Source organism: Triticum dicoccoides, chromosome 6B (genome assembly GCF_002162155.2).
Source record: "Triticum dicoccoides isolate Atlit2015 ecotype Zavitan chromosome 6B, WEW_v2.0, whole genome shotgun sequence".
Lineage (NCBI taxonomy): Eukaryota > Viridiplantae > Streptophyta > Magnoliopsida > Poales > Poaceae > Triticum > Triticum dicoccoides.
This window is the reverse complement of record NC_041391.1, coordinates 525872676-525881606: the sequence shown is the minus strand read 5'-3', so window position 1 is coordinate 525881606 and position 8931 is coordinate 525872676.

The window sequence follows — 8931 nt, the reverse complement described above, 5'->3', positions numbered from 1 at the left end:
TGGAACCGAGATGTCCAGCTCTATCGTGATGGTATATAGATCTTCAAAATGTTGCCACAACGGTCCCACGCTGCCGTGGTTTTGTCACGGCAGATGTCCTCGTAGGAGAACTTAGGTGTGAGGCCATCGCAACTAGGTGATAGCTTGAACAGGGTTAGTCGGAATCGAGAGACACGAGTTTTACCCAGGTTCGGCCCCTCGTGGTGGAGGTAAAAGCCTACATCCTTCTTGATTGCTATTGATGATGATGATCTCGATTACGAGGGCGGTGTTTCGCTACCTCAATCCTGAGAGCTATTGACTTGTCTCCTTTTTAACTTGTCCCTCTTGGGGAGCCCTGCCCCTCCTTATATAAGTTGAAGGGGCCGGCTTACATGTAGAGTCCTAGTAGGATTAGGACTAGTATATTTTCTATTACAAGTGGAATCCTAGTCCTGATCTTGCTTCCATTGCTAGGTCTTGCTTCCCAAATGAGGGAGATATTCCTTATGCTTTTCCTCTCAAGCCAGCCCACCGGATATACCTTGAGCCGGCCTTCTCAGGATCCGCCTTCTGGGCCTTGGGCCTTGTCGCTTGCCTGACCCATTGACCGGGTCACCAATGAGCCGCCCAGTTGCGCCAGGTTACCAATGAGGCGCCAAGTCCCGGTCGGGTCGTACTTCGGGCCGGGTCATACCGTGGGGTATATATCCCCAACACACGCGCAATCAGGAGTTTAACCAGGAGTTAACCAATCGACCATTGTGCATCTGGAATTTGGCTCCAAGCACCATTCCAAAAGGTCGAACCCTTAGCAGTACAACCGAAGAAAATGAAGATCGAGAAATATTTGGTTTGAGAAGGCCAGACTGACCTATTTTGCAAGTCAGCTCTATCGTGAGCATATCTGGGTGGTGCTGGGTGAGCGTATCTGGAACCGAGATGTCCAGCTCTATCGTGATGGTATATAGATCTTCAAAATGTTGCCACAACGGTCCCATGTTGTCGTGGTTTTGTCACGACAGATGTCCTCGTAGGAGAACTTAGGTGTGAGGCCATCACAACTAGGTGATAGCTTGAACAGGGTTGGTCGGGATCGAGAGACACGAGTTTTACCCAGGTTCGGCCCCTCGTGGTGGAAGTAAAAGCTTACATCCTTCTTGATTGCTATTGATGATGATGATCTCGATTACAAGGGCGGTGTTTCGCTACCTCAGTCCCGAGAGCTATTGACTTGTCTCCTTTTTAACTTGTCCCTCTTGGGGAGCCCTGCCCCTCCTTATATAAGTTGAAGGGGCCAGCTTACATGTAGAGTCCTAGTAGGATTAGGACTAGTATATTTTCTATTACAAGTGGAATCCTAGTCCAAATCTTGTTTCCATCGCTAGGTCTTGCTTCCCAAGTGAGGGAGATATTCCTTATGCTTTTCCTCTCAAGCCGGCCCACCGGATACCTTACCTTGAGCCGGCCTTCTCACGATCCGCCTTCTGGGCCTTGGGCCTTGTCGCTTGCCTGACCCACTGATTGGGTCACCAATGAGCCGCCCAGTCACGTCGGGTTACCAATGAGGCGCCAAGTCCCGGTCGGGTCGTACTTTGGGCCGGGTCATACCCTGGGGTATATCCCCAACACACGCCCAACCAGGAGTTTAACCAGGACTTAACCAATCGACCATTGTGCATCTGGAATTTGGCTCCAAGCACCATTCCAAAAGGTTGAACCCTTAGCAATACACCCGAAGAAAATGAAGATCGAGAAATATTTGGTTTGAGAAGGTCAGACTGACTTATTTTGCAAGATCTTACAGATCCATTTAACAATGAGGGCACACCATTCATAAATTTCAAATCAAGCACCCTCTCTCCCCAAGGCTCTTAGGACAGAAAATAGCCGCCCACTTTTCGTATGATACTTGTGCTTGGGCCTAGTTACTTCCCACAAGAATTTGGTATGTGATTTGTGATACTGCCCGTGAACTCCATCCGCCAACATAAACATCCCCATGGTGAACATATTGTACACTACTAGGGAAATGCCTATACATAGGAGCTTAGTAGTAACGTTTTTTATAAGAAAACGCTACTACTACTTATCAGTAGCGCTTGTACACGGTAAGCATTGCTACTATGCACTTACCAGTAGCGTTGTGTTCATAAAACTCGCTACTACTACAACTGCCAGACCATTGCCGGCAGGCCAGGCACAGTAGTAGCGCTTTTACGCAGAAAGCGCTACTACTGTTGAAAGTAGCAGTTGCGCTTTCTACATAAAAGCGCTACTACTACGGGTTCCTTATCCAGACCCACGGCCCGCGCTCGACCTCACTCCCCCTCACACACTCTCACTCGCGCGCCTCTGCCGCGCGCCGTCGCTGCTGCCGTCCCCCGCATCGGCCTTCAATCACCGACCGCTCTCGCCCGCGCCGGCTCTCCTCCCTCGCCGGCCACCCTCCCCCACGCCGGCCTCCTCCCGCGCCGGCCCTCTTCCCCCGCCGACCGGCCCCCCTCGCCGGCCGTCCTCCACCGAGAGGTACTCCTCCTCCCTCTAGGTTAATTAGGTTAACTAAGTGAACTAGCTAGGTTAATTTGGTTTACTAACTAGGTTATAATTAGATGTTTTGTAATGTTTGGTTAACTAATTTGGTTAACTAAGTAGATGTTAATTATGTTAGGGCAGTAGTGGTACTATTAATTAGATGTTTTTTAGTTAGGGAAGTAGGTTAGGTAACTAAGTAGATGTTAATTAGGTTAGGTAACTAAGTAGATGTTAATTTAGGGTAGTAGTGTTTAGTTTAGAGAAAAAATCAAGTATAGTTTTTTTACTATTTTTTAGTAAGTGTTTAATAGAATTAGTAAGAAAATTAATAGAACTAGTTGAACTAGTTTATTTTTAGTAAGTACAAGTTTATTTTTATTTATAGTAAATGCTTAGTTGAACTAGTTGAATTAATAGAACTAGTTTATTTTTAGTAAGAAAATTTAGGTATATGAGATTTGATGATCTAATTAAAATTTTACTATAGAACTATTTTATCTTTAGTAAAAAAATTAATAAAACTAGTTTATTTTTTAGTTAAAGCAATTATTCCTGCATTGACATCGACGATACCTATCCCGCATCCTCGTCATCGACTCGGCGAAAGACACCTGCTTGATCAGAGGGGCCATGTCCGAGACTGGGCTCCACCGGGCTGGTACTAGGAGGTGCTACCTTCCGAGGGGCGCAACTTGGTGAGGAGCCAGCCCATCGTTGACCCGAACCTTCTTTGGTGGCGGCCGCATTGGCCAGTGACGGTGCGGAGGCTTTCGTCCCTAGCGGAGATGGTACGTCACCGTGTCAGCGAGGAGGACGAGCACGTCCGTTGCTACATGGTTGCGTTGGAGGGCAGGTTCTCCAATACCTGGTAGGTTCTTCAGGGATCTCACTGAAGCTATGATCCTGTGATAGTTCCTTCTCTTTGGATGTCCACCGCCCATGCCGATACCTGTCGTTCGCTAGGATTTTAGCTGTATTAGTGATGTTATATGTATGATACTATTTGAGATGTATTAGTGATAATATTCGACGATGTACAGACGCAAGAGATGATTTAGTTTTGCTTATTGAATGCATGCTAATTTGAATACCTATTTATTTTACGATTTGGTTTTGCTTATTGTATGCTCAAATTGGATAAGTACTCCTACTTTGAATGCTCAAATTGGACCCCGCTATGCAAGGCGTATGCATTTGATTAGTTGATAGCTTATAGGGTTTTTGTTTTTGCAGAAACCAAGGAGCCCCTCCATCATCCCCGCCGTCGTCCCCGTTACCGACCCCCTCCGACCTCGAGGTGAGACCAACCAAATATCCATGTCAATATGAGTCCTATAAGACATTTTGAAATGTTTTTTTATATTTTGAACCATTGAAATGCAATGACCATCAACTTTGAATGCTCATATGATGTAGATATAAACATGTATATCTTGTGTTGCTCAAATAGGATATGTGCTTGCCCAAGTGGCCGGCCATGTTTGCAGGTTACACCTCTGAGTGGCCTATGTTTTGCCGGAGTGTTGATTAATTTCCGTTCCGGCAAATTTCAGGCGCTCGATATGTCCCTTTTTAGCAAAGGTCATGCCAGATTTTTCCGTGAATTCTGGCATGACTTGTGCTAGAATATGTAGGAAATGTCGAGTGGCCTGGATTTTCTAGAAAAAAAATTAAGCGACATTTCGGGTTGACTTTAAGTCTGTCGAGGCTCCATACATGATAGTCAACAAATGAGTGAGGGAGAAAGTCTGCACCATATTTGAGAGAAGAAGAATCCCGACTGTTGTCGTGGGGGTCTTTTTTCCTTCTTCTCCTTGTGCCAGACCTTTGTTATGCACTAGGGGAAGGAGGAATAACGATCATCACCGACGGTCGAAAAATCAGTGAGGGAGTGTATCCACCATATATGAGAGAGGACGAAAAATCCCGACTGTTGTCGTGGGGGTCGTTTTTCCTTCTTCTCCTTGTGCTAGACCTTTGTTATGCACTAGGGGAAGGAGGAGTAACGACCATCACCGATGGTCGCAAATGTCAGAGAGGAATCAGTGAGTGAGAGTCTCCACCACATATGAGAGGACGAAAAATTCCGACTGTTGTCGTGGGGGTCGCTTCTCCTTTGTCCCGTGTGTGATACGTCCATTTTGCATCATGCTTTTATATAAATATTTATTGCATTATGGGCTGTTATTACACGTTATGTCATAATACTTATGGCTATCTATCTTATTTTACAAGGTTTATCATGAAGAGGGAGAATGCCGGCAGCTGGGATTCTGGCTAGAAAAGGAGCAAATATTGGAAACCTATTCTGCACAGCTCCAAAAGTCCTGAAACTCCATGAAAGTCATTTTTGGAATTAATAAGAATTATTGAGCAAAGAAAGTACCATAGGGGGCCCACACCCTGGCCAGGAGGGTGGGGGCGCCCCCCTACTGGGCGCGCCCCCTGTCTCCTGGGCCCCCTGGTGGCCCTCCGGTGCCCATCTTCTTCTATATGAAGGATTCTACCCTGGAAAAAATCATAAGCAAGCTTACGGGATGAACTCCGCCGCCATGAGGCGGAACCTTGGCGGAACCAATCTAGGGCTCCGGCAGAGCTTTTCTGCCGGGGAAACTTCCCTCCGGGAGGGGGAAATCATCACCATCGTCATCACCAATGATCCTCTCATCGGGAGGGGGTCAATCTCTGATACGTCTCCAACGTATCTATAATTTTTGATTGTTCCATGCTCTTATATTACCTGTTTTGGATGTTTATGGGCTTTATTTTACACTTTTATATCATTTTTGGGATTAACCTACTAACCGGAAGCCCAGCCCGTATTGCTATTTTTTTTGCCTATTTCAGTGTTTCGAAGAAAAGGAATATCAAACGGAGTCCAAACGGAATGAAACCTTCAGGAGCGATCTTTTTGGAACGAACGCAATCTAGAGGACTTGGAGTGCAAGTCAAGAAGCAATCGAGGAAGGCATGAGAGTGGAGGCCCCCCCCCCTATGGGGCGCGCCCCCCTGTCTCGTGGGCCCCTCGGGCATCCACCGACGTACTTCTTCCTCCTATATATACTCACGTACCCCGAAAACACCTGGAGCAACGACGCAAAACTATTTCCACCACCGTAACCTTCTGTATCCACGAGATCCCATCTTGGAGCCTTCGCTGGCGCTCCGCCGGAGGGGGAATCGACCATGGAGGGCTTCTACATCAACACCATAGCCTCTCCGATGAGTTGTGAGTAGTTTACCACAGACCTTCGGGTCCATAGTTATTAGCTAGATGGCTTCTTCTCTCTCTTCGAATCTCAATACCATGTTCTCCTTGATCTTCTTGGAGATCTATTCGATGTAACTCTTTTTGCGGTGTGTTTCTCGAGATCCGATGAATTGTGGGTTTAAGATCAAGTTTATCTATGAGAAATATTTGGATCTCCTCTGAATTCTTTTATGTATGATTAAGTTATCTTTGCAAGTCTCTTCGAATTATCAGTTTGGTTTGGCCTACTAGATTGATCTTTCTTGCAATGGGAGAAGTGCTTAGCTTTGGGTTCAATCTTGCGGTGTCCTTTCCCAGTGACAGCAGGGGCAGCAAGGCACATATTGTATTGTTGCCATCGAGGATAAAAAGATGGGGTTTATATCATATTGCATGAGTTTATCCCTCTACATCATGTCATCTTTCTTAAGGCGTTACTCTATTCTTTATGAACTTAATACTCTAGATGCATGCTGGATAGCGATCAATGTGTGGACTAATAGTAGTAGATGCAGGCAAGAGTCGGTCTACTTGTCACGGACGTGATGCCTATATACATGATCATGCCTAGATAATCTCATAATTATTCGCTTTTCTATCAATTGCTCGACAGTAATTTGTTCACCCATCGTAATAATTATGATATCTTGAGAGAAGCCACTAGTGAAACCTATGGCCCCGGAGTCTGTCTCTTATCATATAAGCTTGCTATTTACTTTTATTTGCATCTTTACTTTTTCAATCTATATTATAAAATACCAAAAATATATTTATCTTATCATATTATCTCTATCAGATCTCACTTTCGCAAGTGGCCATGAAGGGATTGACAACCCCTTTATTACATTGGTTGCGAGTTCTTGTTTGTTTGTGTAGGTGCGTGGGACTTGTGAGGAGCCTCCTACTGGATTGATACCTTGGTTCTCAAAACCTGAGGGAAATACTTACGCTACTATTGCTGCATCACCCTTTCCTCTTTAAGGAAAACCAACGCAAGCTCAAGACGTAGCAATCTCCATCAACATCTTCACCAGCACCATATCCTCTCAAACCCTAGTTTATCTCTTGTATCCAATCTTGTATCCAAAACCACAAATTGGTACCTGTGGGTTGCTAGTAGTGTTGATTACTCCTTGTAGTTGATGCTAATTGGTTTACTTGGTGGAAGATCATATGTTCAGATCCTTAATGCATATTAATACTCCTCTGATCATGAGCATGGATATGCTTTGTGAGTAGTTACGTTTGCTCCTGAGGACATGGGTGAAGTCTTGCTATTAGTAGTCATGTGAATTTCGTATTCGTTCGATATTTTGATGAGATGTATGTTGTCTCTCCTCTAGTGGTGTTATGTGAGCGTCGACTACATGACACTTCACCATTATTTGGGCCTAGAGGAAGGAATTGGGAAGTAATAAGTAGATGATGGGTTGCCAGAGTGACAAAAGCTTAAACCCTAGTTTATGCGTTCCTTCGTAAGGGGCTGATTTGGATCCACTAGTTTAATGCTATGGTTAGGTTTACCTTAATACTTCTTTTGTAGTTGCGGATGCTTGCAATAGGGGTTAATCATAAGTGGGATGCTTGTCCAAGAAAGGGCAGTACCCAAGCATTGGTCCACCCACATATCAAATTATCAAAGTAACAAACGTGAATCATATGAGCGTGATGAAAACTAGCTTGACGATAATTCCCATGTGTCCTCGGGAGCGCTTTTCTCATTATAAGAAATTGTCCAGGCTTGTCCTTTGCTACAAAAAGGATTGGGCCACCTTGCTGCACCTTATTTACTTTCATTGCTTGTTACCCGTTACAAATTATCTTATCACAAAACTATCTGTTACCTACAATTTCAGTGCTTGCAAAGAATACCTTACTGAAAACCGCTTGTCATTTCCTTCTGCTCCTCGTTGGGTTCGACACTCTTACTTATCGAAAGGACTACGATAGATCCCTTATACTTGTGGGTCATTGATACGTCTCTAACGTATCTATAATTTTTTATTGTACCATGCTATTATATTACCTGTTTTGGATGTTTATGGGCTTTATTGCTGTTTTTTGCCTATTTCAGTATTTCAAAGAAAAGGAATATCAAACGGATTCCAAACGGAATGAAACCTTCGGGAGCGATCTTTTTAGAACAAACGTGATCCAGAGGACTTGGAGTGCAAGTCAAGAAACTGTCGAGGCGGCCACGAGGGTGGAGGGCGCCCCCCTGCTGGGCGCCCCCCTGTCTCGTGGGCCCCTCAGGAGGCCACCGACGTACTTCTTCCTCCAATATATACCCACGTATCCTGAAAACATCCAGGGAGCCACCGAAACACAATTTCCACCGCCGTAACCTTCTGTATCCGCGAGATCCCATCTTGGAGACTTCATCGGCGCTCCGCCGAAGGGGGGATCGACCATGGAGGTCTTCTACATCAACATTGTAGCCCCTCTGATGAGTTGTGAGTAGTTTACCATAGACCTTCGGGTCCATAGTTATTAGCTAGATGTCTTCTTGTCTCTTTTTGGATCTCAATACCATGTTCTCCCCCTCTCTTGTGGAGATCTATTTGATGTAACTCCTTTTGCGGTGTGTTTGTCAAGATCCAATGAATATTAGGTTTATGATCAAGTTTATCTATGAGAAATATTTGAATCTCCTCTGAATTCTTTTATGTATGATTGAGTTATCTTTGCAAGTCTCTTCGAATTATCAGTTTGGTTTCGCCTACTAGATTGATCTTTCTTGCCATGGGAGAAGTGCTTAGCTTTGGGTTCAATCTTGCGGTGTCCTTTCCCAGTGACAGCAGGGGCAGCAAGGCACATATTGTATTGTTGCCATCGAGGATAAAAAGATGGGGTTTATATCATATTGGATGAGTTTATCCCTCTACATCATGTCATCTTTCTTAATGCGTTACTCTGTTCTTATGAACTTAATACTCTAGATGCATGCTGGATAGCGGTCGATGTGTGGAGTAATAGTAGTAGATGCAGGCAGGAGTCGGTCTACTTGTTGCAGACGTGATGCCTATATACATGATCATGCCTAGATAATCTCATAATTATTCGCTTTTCTATCAATTGCTTGACAGTAATTTGTTCACCCACCGTAATACTTATGCTATCTTGAGAGAAGCCACTAGTGAAACCTATGGCCCCCGGGTCTATCTTTT